The following is a 15,270-nucleotide window of genomic DNA, read 5'->3' as shown; positions in this document are numbered from 1 at the left end:
GTTATTTACCCAGTAGTCATTCAGGAGCAGGTTGTTCAGTTTCCATGTAGTTGTGCAGTTTTGAGTAAGTTTCTTAATCCTGAGTTCTAATTTGATTTCAGTGTGGTCTGCGAGACTGTTTGTTGTGATTTCTGTTCTTTTACATTTGCTGAGGAGTGCTTTACTTCCAACTATATGGTCAATTTTAGAATAAGTGTGATGGGGTGCTGAGAAGAATGTATATTCTGTTGATTTGTGGTGGAGAGTTCTGTAGATGTCTGTGAGGTGTGCTTGGTGCAGAGCTGAGTTTAAGTCCTGGATATCCTTGTTAACCTTCTGTCTCATTGATCTGTCTAAAAAGTCTCCCATTTTTATTGTGTGGGAGTCTAAATCTCTTTGTACTTCTCTAAAGACTGGCTTTATGAATCTGGGTGCTCCTGTATTGGGTGCATATATATTTAGGATAGTTAGCTCTTCTTACTGAATTGATCCCTTTACCATTAGGTAATGGCCTTCTTTGTCTCTTTCGATCTTGTTGGTTTAAAGTCTGCTTTATCAGAGACCAGGATTGCAACCACTTTTTTTTTTTTCTTTCCGTTTGCTTAGTAGATCTTCCTCCATCCCTTTGTTTTGAGCCTATGTGTGTCCCTGCACATGAGATGAGTCTCCTGAATAGAGCACACTGATGGGTCTTGACTCTTTATCCAATTTGCCAGTCTGTGTCTTTTAATTGGGGCATTTAGCTCATTTACATTTAAGGTTAATATTATTATGTGTGAATTTGATCCTGTCATTATGATGTTAGCTGGTTATTTTGCTTGTTAGTTAATGCGCTTTCTTCCTAGCATCAGTGGTCTTTACAATTTAGCATGTTTTTGTGGTGGCTGGAACTGGTGGTTCCTTTCCATGTTTAGTGCTTCCTTCAGGAGCTCTTGTAAGGCACGCCTGGTGGAGACAAAATCTCTCAGAATTTGCTTGTCTGTAAAGGATTTTATTTCTCCTTCACTTATGAATCTTAGTTTGGCTGGATATGAATTCTGGGTTGACAATTATTTTCTTTAAGAATGTTGAATATTGGCCCCCACTGTCTTCTGACTTGTAGCATTTCTGCCAAGAGATCTGCTGTTAGTCTGTTGGGCTTCAGTCTGTGGGTAACCGGACCTTTCTCTCTGGCTGCCCTTAGCATTTTTTCCTTCATTTCAATTTTGGTGAACCTGATAATTTTGTGTCTTGGGGTTGCTCTTCTTGAGGAGTATCTTTGTGGTGTTCTCTGTATTTCCTGAATTTGAATATTGGCCTGCCTTGCTAGGTTGGGGAAGTTCTCCTGGTTAATATCCTGGAGAGTGTTTTCCACCTTGTTCCATTCTCCCCGTCACTTTCAGGTACATGAATCAAACATAGAATTGGTCTTTTCACATAGTCCCATATTTCTTGGAGGCTTTGTTCTTTTCTTTTTACTCTTTTTTCTCTAAACTTCTCTTCTCATTTTATTTAATTAATTTGATCTTCAATCACTGATACCCATTCTTCCACTTGATTGAATCAGCTATTGAAGCTTGTGCATGTGTCATGTAGTTCTTGTGCCATGGTTTTCAGCTCCATCAGGTCATTTAAGCTCTTTCCTACACTGTTTATTCTAGATAGCCATTTGTCTAATCTTTTTTCAAGGTATTGAGCTTCCTTGTGATAGGTTCAAACATCCTCCTTTAGCTCAGAGAAGTTTGTTACTACCAATATTCTGAAGCCTACTTCTGTCAGCTCGTCAAAGTCATTCTCTATCCAGCTTTGTTCCATTGCTGGTGAGGAGCTGCGATCCTTTGGAGGAGAAGAGGCACTCTGGTTTTTAGAATTTTCAGCTTTTCTGATCTGGTTTCTCCCCATCTTTGTGGCTTAATCTACTTTTGGTCTTTGATGTTGGTGACCTAAATATGGGATTTGGTGTGGATGTCCTTTTTGTTAACGTTGATGCTATTTCTTTCTGTTTGTTAGTTTTCCTTCTAACAGTCAGCTCCCTCAGCTGCATGTCTACTGGAGTTTGCTGGAGGTCCACTCCAGACCCTGTTTGCCTGGGTATCACCAGCGGCGGCTGCAGAACAGCAAATATTGCAGAACAGCAAATGTTGCTGCCTGATCCTTCCTCTGGAAACTTCATCCCAGAGGGGTACCTGGCTGTATGAGCTGTCAGTCAGCCCCTACTGGGAGATGTCTCCCAGCTAAGCTACACGGGGGTTAGTGACCCACTTGAGGAGGCAGTCTGTATGTTCTCCAAGCTCAAACACTGTGCTGGGAGAATCACTGCTCTCTTTAGAGCTGTCAGACAGGGATGTTTAAGTTTGCAGAAGTTTTTGCTGCCTTTGGTTTAGATATGCCCTGCCCCCAGAGATGGAGTCTACAGAGACAGAGGCCTTGCTGAGCTGTGGTGGACTCCGCCCAGTTCAAGCTTCCTGACTGCTTTGTTTACCTACTCAAGCCTCAGCAGTGGCAGACGCCCCTCCCCCTGCCAGGCTGCTGCCCTGCAGGTTGATCTCAGACTGCTGCACTAGCAGTGAACAAGGGTCCGGGGGCATGGGACCCACCAAGAAAGTCATGGGATATAATCTCTTTGTGTGCCATTTGCTAGGACCATTGGAAAAGCACAGTATTTGGGTGGAAGTTTCCTATTTTTTCAGGCACTGTCTTTGGTGAAAGTATGGCTTTCCTTGGCTAGGAAAGGGAAATCACCTGACCCCTTGTGCTTCCTGGGTGAGGCAATGCCCCACTATGCTTTGGCTCTCCCTCCGTGGGCTGCACCCACTGTCCAACCAGTCCCAATGAGATGAACCAGGTACCTCAGTTAGAAATGCAGAAATCACCCATCTTCTGTGTCAATCACACTGGGAGCTGTAGACCAGAGCTGTCCCTATTTGGACATCTTGGAACGGAATCACCTTAGTAGTAATTTTAAGTAGACTTCATTCAGCACCATAGAGAGCTGGTATCTCCTAATAATTTTTTTCAGAACTTTCTGGTTAATAAATGCCATCCCACTTAAATAAGCATTTTCTTTTTTTTTTTTTTTTTTCTTTTTTGAGATGGAGTCTCACTGTGTCACCCAGGTGGGAGTGCAGTGGCTCAACCTCGGCTCACTTCAACTTCTGCCTTCTGGGTTCAAGCAACTCTCCTTCCTCAGCCTCCCAAGTAGCTGGCATTACAGATGCCTGCAATGACACCCAGCTAATTTTTGTATTTTTGGTAGACACAGCGTTTCACCATGTTAGCCAGGTCTCGAACTCCTGACTTCAGGTGATCCACCTGCCTCTGCCTCTCAAAGTGCTAGGATTACAGGCGTGAGCCATTGAGCTCAGCCTAAAATAAAATATTTCTTAATCAAACTTTACTTAAGTTTATCTTTCTCCCTCAGGCTCCTGAACTTTGAGCTACTCTCAGTCTGTGTCAACATACAATCCCATTTTATGTCCCTACTAAGAACATGCTGATTTCAGGGTATGACATTCTCTGATCTAAAATCTGACTTTTTCACCCTCCATTTGCCATTCCCCTCCCACCTCCTTTCTAATATTGTTTGCTCTTCCATAGGAAAGAAAGCCCTTTTCTGCCTACATTTTTGCAAGCCATAAACGCCTTATAGTTAGTTGATACTTCCTCCTGTTGCAAGACATTTTGGAATTCGTTTTTTTTTTTAACATAAATCTGAAGTTGTTATTTTACAAAGTCTAAAAAATGCCTCAAAACAATAACTTCATTATCAGTTAGAACCTCCCAGTTTCCTTTCGTCTTCATCTTAACTGCATCTCCCTGTGGGGTCCCAACTTTCCAGGACTCTGTAGCTTCTCTCAGGATAAGGGCGCCTTCCATTGCTGGGATGCGCAGGCTGGGACATCTGCAGGGGAGGCTCCCCAGAAAAAAACAGTGGGCCTTTAATAACTTACTGTTAGCCAGGCGCGGTAGCTCAGGCCTGTAATCCCAGCACTTTGGGAGGCCGAGGCAGGCAAATCACCTGAGGTTGTGAGTTGGACACCAGCCTGACTAACATGGAGAAACCCCGTCTGTACTAAACATACCAAATTAGCTGGGTGTGATGGCACATGCCTGTAATCCCAGTTACTCTTGAGGCTGAGGTAGGAGAATCACTTGAACCGGGAGGTGCAGTGAGCCAAGATCGTGCCATTGTACTCCAGCCTGGGCAACAAGAGCGAATCTCTGTCTCAAAAACAACAACAACAACAATAACAACAACAAAAATCTCCTGTTGTAGGCTTAATATTAGTCTTAGCTTGGAATCACTAGGTTCAAGCTTTAATTTCCATGTCAGAGTTATTCACTTCGTGTTTGAAACTAAGTGTTTGAAAAATCCAGTGAAATTACTCACAGTGTTTAAATAAACAAAGGAAATTTTAAGATGCTTACTTTTTTCTTTCTTTCTTTCTTTTTTTTTTTTTTTTGAGAATGAGTCTGGCTCTTTCACATAGGCTGGAGTGTGATGGCACGATCTCAGCTTACTGCAACCTCCACCTCCCGGGTTCAAGGAATTCTTGTGCCTCAGCCTCTTAAGTAGCTGGGATTAGAGGCTCTTGCCACCACACCCCACTAATGTTTGTATTTTTAGTAGAGACGGGTTTCACCATGTTGTCCAGGCTGGTCTAGAACTCTTGACTGAAAGATTCTCCCCGGGGCCTGAAAGCTTGAAGGGATGAGTAACTCCCTTCTCAGGCCCTGTCCCAAGGTACAAGGCTACTTGCATCAGCAGTGTGCACCAGCAAGATAGCAGTAGTAGAAAGACAGATGGCCAGAAGACACCTACCCTGGCCAGAAGACACGTACTCCTAAAGATCAAGAAAGAGGCCGTCCGGGTACTATATAGCAGTCATGTCAGACTGGGCCACTTCTGATTTACAGGAGACCATAAAACCCCTGACCCATCCTTATTTGGTGCTGGCGCCATTTTAGGCCTCAGCCCGCCTGCAACCAGGCTCTCATTAAAACAGCATGTGTCTCCACACTGCCTCATGTTGTCTGTTAGCGTGCTCTCGGGGTTCAAACCAATACAAGAACCTTACATTTTGGTGCCAAAACCCAGGAGAGGCTCATGTCTGCATCCCCATGGACCTAACCCTCTGCCCTGGAGAGCAGGCCACAGCAGCTGGACAAAAGAAGCTCCTCAGCCTCCAGTCGCCTCTCTGTACATGCACATCAGTCACTGATCTCACCTACTGGTAACTTTCTGTGGGAGCCCGCTTAACAGGGAAAAATCTGTATGGCCTCTCTTGGTTCTTGTGTCCAAAAATCCAATGTTGGTCCAAGAAGGCTCTGGCATGTGTCAGGCACTAGCTGATCATCTGGTCTTAGGGGAACCCCTCTAAGCCATTTGATCCCATTCCAGGAATGAAAAAGGCAGTGGTGACAATTGCTCCTTTTATTGTCTCCGTCCGGCTATCCAGAATGGTCTCCTTTTCTCTGTTCTCTAGTGCCTACCCTCCATTATAGAAAATTCCCAGTTTTCCATTCTGAAGGACAGCCTTCTAGGCTGCCTTGTAAAAAACCTGCAAACCTTAGGCCTCAGGCAAGATATCTGCCCTAAGCACCTTGTCTTTTTTTGCGATTCAGTCTGGCCACATTATGAATTGGATAATGGGTCCAAATGGCCCACAAATGGAACATTCGACTTTACAATTTTAACTGATTAAAGCAATTATTGCTGACAGCTGGAAAAATGGGCAGAAATGCCTTATGTCCAGGCCTTTTTGCACTCAGATCACAACAAGACCTCTGCAATTCTTGCTCACTTGTTCAAATACTTCTCCATTCTCACCGACCTGATCGCCTTTCTCCCAACTCTACGTCTTTTTTCTTACTGGATCCAGCAGACTGCTGTCCACCCCTCACAGCCCCTACCTCTCCCTCTCAACTGTCTTCTATAACCCCCCAAGCCTCCTCTTTATATTCTCAGCTGCCATCTTCCCAGTCAGCAATATCCACTTCTTTTCCTACACCATCCCCTCCTCAGGACAATTCTAGTATTGCCTGTACCCAGTCTCCTCCCCCACCGCCCTCTCTTGAGGCCTGTAAACCCATCCAACCACCTTACACCCCTATCTATCCTCCACTGCCTATCAACTTAACCCCCCTTCTCCCTTCAAATGGTCAGCAGGAACCACTTCCGACTTCTTCCTTCTCTCCCATCTATACTCTCTCAGGTGCCATCTTTGGCCCATGCCCCACCCTTACTTCAGTGCCGGTGCTAGAGTGCCCCCTTTGGGAAGTAGCAGGACCTGAAGGTATTGTGAGAGTTCATGTTCCCTTCTCCCTCACTGATCTCTCTCAAATTAACAAAAGATTTGGTTCATTTCCAAAAGACCCTACCTCTTATTTTAGGGAATTTCAGTACCTTACCCAGTCTTATGAACTAACTTGGCATGACCTCTACATTATCCTCTCTTCAACTCTCACCCCAGAAGACTGAGACCGTATCTGGACCCTAGCTCAGGCACATGCTGATACAATTAATCACCAGGCTCTTGCCCAGCTACTGGTACAGAGGCAGTCCCCAACCAGGACCCCCACTAGGATTATCAAGATGGGGACCCTGGATGCCACTATCAAGACCACATGATTGTGTGTCTCCTTGCAGGACTCAAAAGGTGCCCATAAAGCAGTCAACTATGAAAAACTTTCAGAAATCACCCAATGTCCTGATGAAAACACAGCCCTTTTTCTCCCTCTGGTTTACCTGAAGCCATGAGAAAATATAACAACGTAGATTCAACCAGCTCAGAAGGAACCACTATTTTAAACCTTCAGTTCATTTCCCAATCCACCCCTCATATGCAGCACAAGCTTCAGAAGCCAGAAGCTTGATAACAGCCCACAAACCCCACAAAAAGACCTTAATTTAGCCTTCAAAGTCTTTAACAATCATGATGAGGAAAGTAAAAGGCAAAAACGGGCAGAGTTTCAAATGCTTGCCTCCGCCATCAGGGGCCCTGCAGGCCCATGGGGCCACAGCTCCACATGGAAGCCCCTAGGAATCCACCTGCACCTGCACATTTCAAGTGTGGCAATGAAGGCCACCGGTCCAGACAATGTCCAAACCCAGGTAAGCCCACCAGGTCATGCCCCCTCTATGGAGGACTCCACTGGAAGTCAGACTGTGAGTGGCCCCCAGAAGCACTGCCCTCATCCCTTCCTGAGCCAGCCAAAACCTCCTACTTGGATCTCACCAGCCTTGCTGCTGAAGACTGACGGTGCCCTGGAAAGGGCATCCCAGCAACTACCATATCTTCATCCAAGCCAAGGGTAACACTGATGGTGGCAGGTAGGCCAGTATGTTTTTTAAAATTAATACTGGGGCAACCTACTCTGCTTTACCTAATTTCCCAGTCCTCCCAGTCTGTTGTAGGAGTTGATGGACAAGTGTCCAAACCATGAGCCACTCCTCCACTTTTCTGGTCCCTGCACACCTTTTCCTTACTCACTCTTTCTTAGTCCTGCCCTCATGCCCAACTCCCCTCCAAAGTAGAGACATCCTCTCAAAACTCCACACTACTCTCCACCTCCACATTCCCCATAGTACCCAACGCATCTACCCAGACCCCTCGGGGGCTTCTAACTTTCTTCTTCTCCTCCAACCTCCCACCTTAAAACATGCAGCCTTTCCTTATTCCCCATCCATAGTTAACCTCACTGTTTAGGATACTTCCACACCCTCAGTGACAGAACACCACGCCCCCATTCACATTACCCTTAAAAACCCCACCCAGTTCCTATCACAGAAGCAGTATCCAACCCCCCAAGCAGCTCTTGTAGGCCTAAACCCTATCATTTCTCACCTCCTCGCCAATCACCTACTCCGCCCAACAAACTCCCCTTTTCACACCGATTCTACCTGTTAAAAAGCCACATGGAATTTATCACTTAGTCCAGGCCCTAGGCTTATTAACCAAGCTGTACTCCCAGTATGTCCAGTAGTTTCTAACCCATACACTTTACTTTCCGTGGTTCCCTCCAATATCACCCATTTTTCTGTCCTAAACTAAATAATGCTTTTTTTTTCACAATTCCTTCACACCCTGATTCTCAGGACCTCTTTGCCTTTACTTAGGAAAACCCCGACACCCACCTTTCACCTGGTGCATACCTAGGTATCCCACCAGGCCATGCCCTCTCAGGTAAGCCCACCAGGCCGTGCCCACCTACCCTTGAAGTAGTAACCTCAGGGTTTCAGAGACAGTCCCCACCTTTTTGGGCAGGCCCTGGCTTGCAACCTCTGTACCTTATTCCTAACACCATCCACTCTCCTTCAATATGCTAATGATCTGCTCTTGTGTAGCCCCTCTCAAAGAGACTGCAACGCCCATACTGTCTTTCTTTTAAACTTCTTGGCAGAATGGGGGTATCAGGTCTCCCCTAAAACTCAAATATGCACCCCCTCAGTCACCTATCTAGGCCTAGCTCTTACCCCACGAAACCAAAGGCTCACAGCCGACCACATATCCCTCCTCCAGTCCCTCCCGCCTCCACAAACTAGCAAGAAATTCTCTTTTCTAGGACTAGCGGGATATTTTAGTCTCTAGGTTTCCTCCTTCGCTCTACTTGCCAATCCGTTATACCAAGCCGCTAAAGGCCCTCTCCATGAGCCTTTAAACCCGGCACAGCCTATTACCCAACCTTTCTGTCTACTCCAGAAGGCTCTCAACTCAGCCCCCATCCTCATTCTCCCAGACCCAGACCTCACCAAACCTTTCTCCCTCTATACCGACGAACAGCGTAGAGTTGCACTAGGTGTTATAACCCAGTATAAGGGACCCACCCTCCAGGATGTTGCCTAACTCTCTAAACAGCTTGAAGCCACAGTTCTCAGATGACCTGCCTGTCTCTGAGCCTTGACGGCAGCTGCTGTTCTCACCCTTGAAAGTCTAAAACTATCTCTCCATGCCAACCTAACAGTTTATTCAACCCATAACATCAAAGACATACTAGCTCACCCCAGTGTACTAAGTCTCATCTCTGCCCCACTGCTCCTCCAACTGTATGCTCTATTCATAGAAACTCCCCACATCACTGTGCTAACAGCTCACATCTAAACCCAGCCATGCTCTGTCCCTGTCCTCATTCCCTCTTTTTTTACTCCTCTGAAGAAAAAGAGGACTTCCAGGCCAAAAACCTTCAAAAGCAAGGACCATGGTATGTCAAGGAAGGGTGCTTCATCCTTCCTCAATCTTAAACAATCCCTATCCTCCAAAGTCTCCACAACTCTTTCCATGTCAGTTACAAACTTCTCCCTCAATTTCTCCACCCTATTCTCACTTGTCCTCACCTTTCCTGCTGTGTTCAAGAAATCACCCTGTCCTGCTCTATCTGCCACTTAGTGTCACCCCAAGGCTTACCCTGGCCACCACCTTTTCCTACCCACCAAGCCCAGGGCAAGGTACCCGGGCAAGATTGGCAAGTAAACTTCACTCACATGCTGCCCAATAAACGGCTCCGCTATCTTCCAGTCTTTGTCTGTACTTTCTCCGGGTAGGTAGAAGCATTCCCAACAACTTCAGAAGGTGCAAATGTCATCACACAAACTCTCATCACGCATATAATTCCCCGTTTCGGACTCCCAACATCCATCCAGTATGATAACAGGCTCACCTTTATCAGCCAAATTACCCAAGGTGTCTCTACATCCTTAAGAATCAAATAGGTTCTCCATACACCCTACAGGCCTCAATCATCAGGCAAAGTTTAAAAAGTCAACTCCGTCCTTAAAGCCCAACTCACCAAGCTAGCTCTAGAAACCTACCAGTCGTGGACAAGAAATCTCCCTTTCACCCTCATGAGACTCCACACAACACCAAAAGCACCCTCTTTTTATACTCCCTTCAAAATCATATATACCCATACTTTTGTCTTAAGGCCTCCATCCTTACCAGACTCTGAGCCACTCAGGAATTACCTCCCCTACTTAATCCAGACACGGTCTTTCATTCATGAAGCAGCAAATGAGGCCATGCCTCTCCCTGTCAGCACCTCCTTGTCCTCCCAACATAACTGCCTTGCAGGCACAGACGTGTTTATCTGCCAACCCAGCCCTCACCAAAAGCTACAACCAAAGTGGACAGACCCTTACACTGTCATACTCAGCATGCCAACTGCAGTGAGAGTCCAAGAACTCCCCCACTGGATCCATCACACCAGGGTCAAGCTCATCTCCAAGGCTACTCCTTCCTCCAAAACATTAACAGCAGGCAACACCCTCGGAGTCCCTGTGCAAGAGGACGAGTGGCCTCCACAACAGATCATCGAATATTATGGCCCTGCCATTTAGGCAGAGGATGGTTCATGAGGTTATCGCACTCCCATATATATGCTAAATAGAATAATTACAGGCTGTTCTAAAGATAATCACTAACCAAAAGGTCTCAGCCTTGGAAATGTTCACACAACAACAAAATCAAATGCGCACAGCAATTTATCAAAACAGGCCAGCACTAGACTACTTATTAGCAGAAGAGGGTGGAATCTGTGGTAAGTTTAATATCCTAATTGCTGTCTTAACATAGATGATAACAGAAAAGTGGTTCTAGAAATCACTTCAAACATGAGAAAAGTAGCCCATGTACCAGTCTAAACCTGGAAGGGATGTGACCCAACAAACCTCCTAGGAGGGTGGTTCTTTCATTTAGGAGGATTTAAAAGGCTGGTAGGGACAGTTGCCTTTATCATTAGGTTCCTCCTGTTTCTCGCCTGTGTTATCCCACTAATAATAAAAGCCATTAAAACTCTCGTTGAAACTACAGTTAACTGCCAGACAATCCAGATGATGCTTCTGCTTCAACAACACGATGGACACCAATCCATCTCTCAAGAATACCACAAAAATTAACCAGCTCCCATCTAAACCCAGCCATGCACCTTTTCCCAAGGTTCCAATGCCACCCACTATGTCACGCCTGAAGTAGTTATTGAGAAAGTCACCCCTTTTCCCTTTCTTTCTATAACCAAAAAGAGAGGAAAGAAAGAATCTCCCCAGGGTCTGAAAGCTTGAAGGGATGAGTAACTCCTCCCTTCTCAGGCCCAGTCCCAAGGCGCAAGCCTACCTGCATCAGCAGTGTGTGCCAGCAAGATAGCAGAAGCAGGAAGAGAACCATCTGGAAGACATCAACTCTGGCCAGAAGACATGTAACCCTGAAGATCGAGAAAGAGGCTGTCTGGGTACTATGTAGCAGCCCCATCAGACTGGGAGACTTCCAGTTTACTGGAGACAATAAAACTCCTGCCTCGTCCTCATTTGGCGCTGACGCCATTGTAGGCCTCAGCCGGCCTGCACCCTGGCACTCACTAAAACAGCATGTTGCTCCACACCGCCTCGTGTTGTCTGTTGGCACGCTCTCAAGGTTCAAACCAATACAAGAGCCTTACATTAACCACGTGATCAGCCCGCCTCAGCCTCCCAAAGTGCTGGGATTACAGGCATGAGCCACCGCGCCCAGCCAGGAAGGGGTTATTAACCCTAACACAGTTCCTGTTTTTGTGTCCTTCCTCTATTGGCTTGAGTCAGACCCAATAATCTAAGCTGATCCCGGTTGGCTTAGACCCCAGCTTTTTCCAAATAGGGTAAACGAGCAATTTGCAACAAAAGGAGAAGGGGAAAGCAGGGATAAGATTGATTTACAACTTATGACAAAGAAGTTGAGTCTTTGAAGAGGAACTTAGTTGTTCTAATAACTCTTTACCTCAAGTGATCCGCCCGCCTCGTGCTCCCAAAGTGCTGGGATTACAGGCATGAACCACCACTCCTGGCCCCACACATTTTTAATAGGAGAAAAGAGAAACTGTGAACCCCACGGACCAAAGCTCTTCCCATTCATGAACCTGAACCCCAAGTCAGGATTCTCCCTTGACGACCCTCTCATGATCCCTGTACAATCTGGGAGAGACACAGCGCTGCGGGTGCAGAGCTGCCCACAGAGGGCTCCAGGCCAGGACACAGTCATTGCGCACGGAAGAGAGGACGCCCAGGGGGCCAGGTCTGTGTAGCCGCCATCTTATGGCTGAACAGGACTGAGGCCGAGCTGGGTAAGGAGAACTCGGGGCACAAATTGTGGAGCTGACTGACTGGAGCTGAGTCTTGCCAAAGACATTTCCCTCCGGTTCCAACCAGCCCCTCCCCCTCTCTCGGGATGTCGGACCGGCATTCTTACCATTTCCGGGCTTCCGGGATCCCGGCGTCCTAGCTGTGGATCTCCTAATACCTACAGGACACAGGGCCACAGAGGCTGGGCCTCTAGGGGCAGAGAACACAGAGCAGTGAAGAAGAGACCTGGAGCTCAGGCTGCAGAGAGACACAAAGGCCCCGCCAAACCCGGAAGCCGTGCTGTTCGCTACAGCTGCGTGCCTGATTGGACGGTTTCTAGCACACCGTCCCTGATTGGATAATTCTTACATCCCAGAGCATGGGAAAATTCTATTTCTTTTTTACTCTCTCCTGTTGAATGTATTCAAAAGGTGAACAGAAGTATTTTGCTGTCATATTAATAATACAACAAATTTTTGTTCAAGAGAAAATCAACTTTTACTTTGATAATAGTGTAGTATCCATTAAAGCTAATTTTAATAAAACCTTATGTATAAATCAAATTTGTCATTTTTGACAACTCCAGATTTACATACGTATTTTGTAATGTCTTGTAATTTTTAAAGCTATTTATATTATATTTTTATCCACAATATTTTTATTTGTTCAATTTGAAACAACTTTTAAGTAATTTCAAACTGCTATAGGACATAGAAAGAAATCGAGGCGATCCTGGCTAACATGGTGAAACCACGTCTCTACTAAAAAATACAAAAAAATTAGCCAGGCCTCCTGGCATGCACCTGTGGTCCCAGCTACTCCAGAGGCTGAGGCAGGAGAGTTGCTTGAACCAGGGAGGTGGAGGTTGCGGTGAGCCAAGATCACACCACTGCACTCCAGCATGTGCAACACAGTGAGACTCCATCTCAAAAAAAATTAAATAAATAAATAAACAAAACCTTGTAAATAAACAAAATTTCTCATTTTTGACCCCTCGAGATATGCATATATATTTTGTAATCTCTTCTAATTTTTATAACTTCTTGTATTTTATTTTTATGTACGTTCTTTTTATTATTTTCAGTTTGAAACAACCATTAAGTGATTTCACACTGTTATAGGAGATAGAAAGAAATCATTCAGGGACAGGCATGGTGGCTCACGCCTTTAATCCCAGCACTTTGGGAGGCCAAGGTGGGCAGATCACTTGGGGTCAGAAGTTCAAGACCAGCCTGGCGAACATGGTGAAACACCATCTCTACTAAAAATACAAAGAATTAGCAGGTTGTGGTGGTGCACTCCTATAGTCCCAGCTACTTCGGAGGCAGAGGCAGGAAAATCGCTTGAATCCAGGAGGTAAATGTTGTGTAAGGCCCAAGTGGTTCACTTTGCCCTTTGCCTAGACAGAGCCGATTCATCAAGACAGAGGAATTTGTGGAGGTAAAGTTAAATATTAAATTTGAAGTCAATTGAACAAATTTTTTAAAACTTGTGGACAGAAGCAATGGTCACCAAGTCCCAGAATAGGTTTTGTGAGCCCCTTGAGGCATTCATCCAGTGCTGTTTTGGAGAAATCTCTATTTCAATCTATTCGTATACATTCATTTTTGAAAAACAATAGACAATCGCAAAAACAAGTTAACCTTTTTGTGTTCCTTAAGCCCAGTTGCAAAGGGCCCTCATGACTGCGCCTCATGCCAAACAACTTGTTACAAATGAGCTAAGGTCCCAGACTGCGCCGAAGCTTCATGAGACTTCTCCTCATCTGTGCACAAATGGGTGGCTGACTCTGGAGGCCAGGTTGTTGCTTCCCACCCTGGTGGTGAATCTTCCATAGTCTGGTGAGCGTGAACTGCAAACTTTCCCTTCTCCTCTTCCCATTGCAACTTGCTTATTATATCAACCTGCTTATTATTATTTTTTTGCTTATTATATCATTTGCTTAATATATCTGCATTGCCATTTACATGGGATGAAGCTTGTTTACCCTTAAAGGTATTGTGTGTCTGTCTTTTCTTCTCCCCTTGCCTGTTTCCCACACAGAACAGTTTCGGCATCACGAACAGGATTCGAAACAAAAGTGTGCCACTTTTTGGCCAGAAGGACAGGGCTGGAGGCTCGGTGACTCTTCATATCCCACGATGGGAACTCCCCCAGTTCTCCCTTTTGAATGGTCCAGGGGAACTGCTCTTTGTGGGAATTAGGAATCTAAATTAGTGCAATTTAAACTTTTGTGCATGAAGTGCTGCAGGAGATTCCAGTCAGCAAAGGAGATGCTGAGGGATCTGCCAGAGTGGATGGTGTTTGCTTACTGCTTATGAGTTAATGTGTCAAGATAAGGGCTGGTTGCTACAAAAGAAATGTAAGCTGGAAAAGGAAAATGCTAATTTTACTTCCAGACTGGCCCTGGCCCAATGCCAGGCCTATGTCTTGACTGATCAGGCTCAAAGCTATCAGCCTATTGCTGAAAAAAGCAGCTGTCTAAATGGCCCGGTCAGGGTGAAACTGAGGAACTAGTTAGCTGGGGCTTGGAGCGGGTAAAAGCCCAACTCTTATCTCAAGGATGGGAAATTAACCTTAGTAAAATTCAAAGGACCTGCACAAACTGTAAAATTCTTTGGTGTTGGCAGAAGAGCTGAGGCAGGGCTTGCTTGTCTGACATAATATGAAACAGTCTTGGAACATGTCCTGGTTCCAGGGTCTAAAACCCCTTGTGGCCTGTGGAACACCAAGCTCTGTGCCAAAGGGCGGAAGGCTGCCCTGCCACACTACAATCTAAGCCCAGGGCATAAAACCCCTTGTGGCTTGGAGAGAACCCAGACTCAGGGCATAAAACCCCTTGTAGCCTCTGGAATGTGTCCAGACTTGTTGGCCCCTTGCTTCTTGCTCTCCTGAGACCATAAATTGATTGTGTCTTGAATTAGAAGAACCTGTTCTCCTTTATCTCAAGTAGCAGAGCATATGCTCAACCATCACAGCTACGCTTGATTCACCACTACCTTTCTATCCTCACATCCTCACCTGTCTACCCCCATGTCCACATGTCCTCACCACCTGCTTTTTTGTTTGATTACCAATAAGTTATAAGTTATAAATAGTGTGGGCTCCCAGAGCTTGGGGTCTTCACAGCCACCATGCTTGGAGTTGGCCCCCTGGATCCACCCTATGAACTCTTAACTTGTCTTGTCTCATTCCTTTGACTCTGTCAGTCTTCATAGCCCCCATGACCT

At 45.7% G+C, this 15,270-nt stretch overlaps 1 pseudogene; it reads right to left on the bottom strand.

Annotated features, from left to right (window-relative positions):
- The window catches only part of LOC115930172 (zinc finger protein 737-like), a 206,499-nt pseudogene extending 204,497 nt beyond the window's left edge, over window positions 1-2,002 (bottom strand).
- Window positions 2,003-15,270: the final 13,268 nt, after the last annotated feature.

The sequence above is a fragment of the Gorilla gorilla genome, chromosome 20, assembly GCF_029281585.2.
Source record: "Gorilla gorilla gorilla isolate KB3781 chromosome 20, NHGRI_mGorGor1-v2.1_pri, whole genome shotgun sequence".
NCBI classification, from domain to species: Eukaryota; Metazoa; Chordata; class Mammalia; order Primates; family Hominidae; genus Gorilla; species Gorilla gorilla.
Note: the sequence above shows the minus strand (reverse complement) of the source record. Positions and strands in the feature narration are given on the sequence as shown.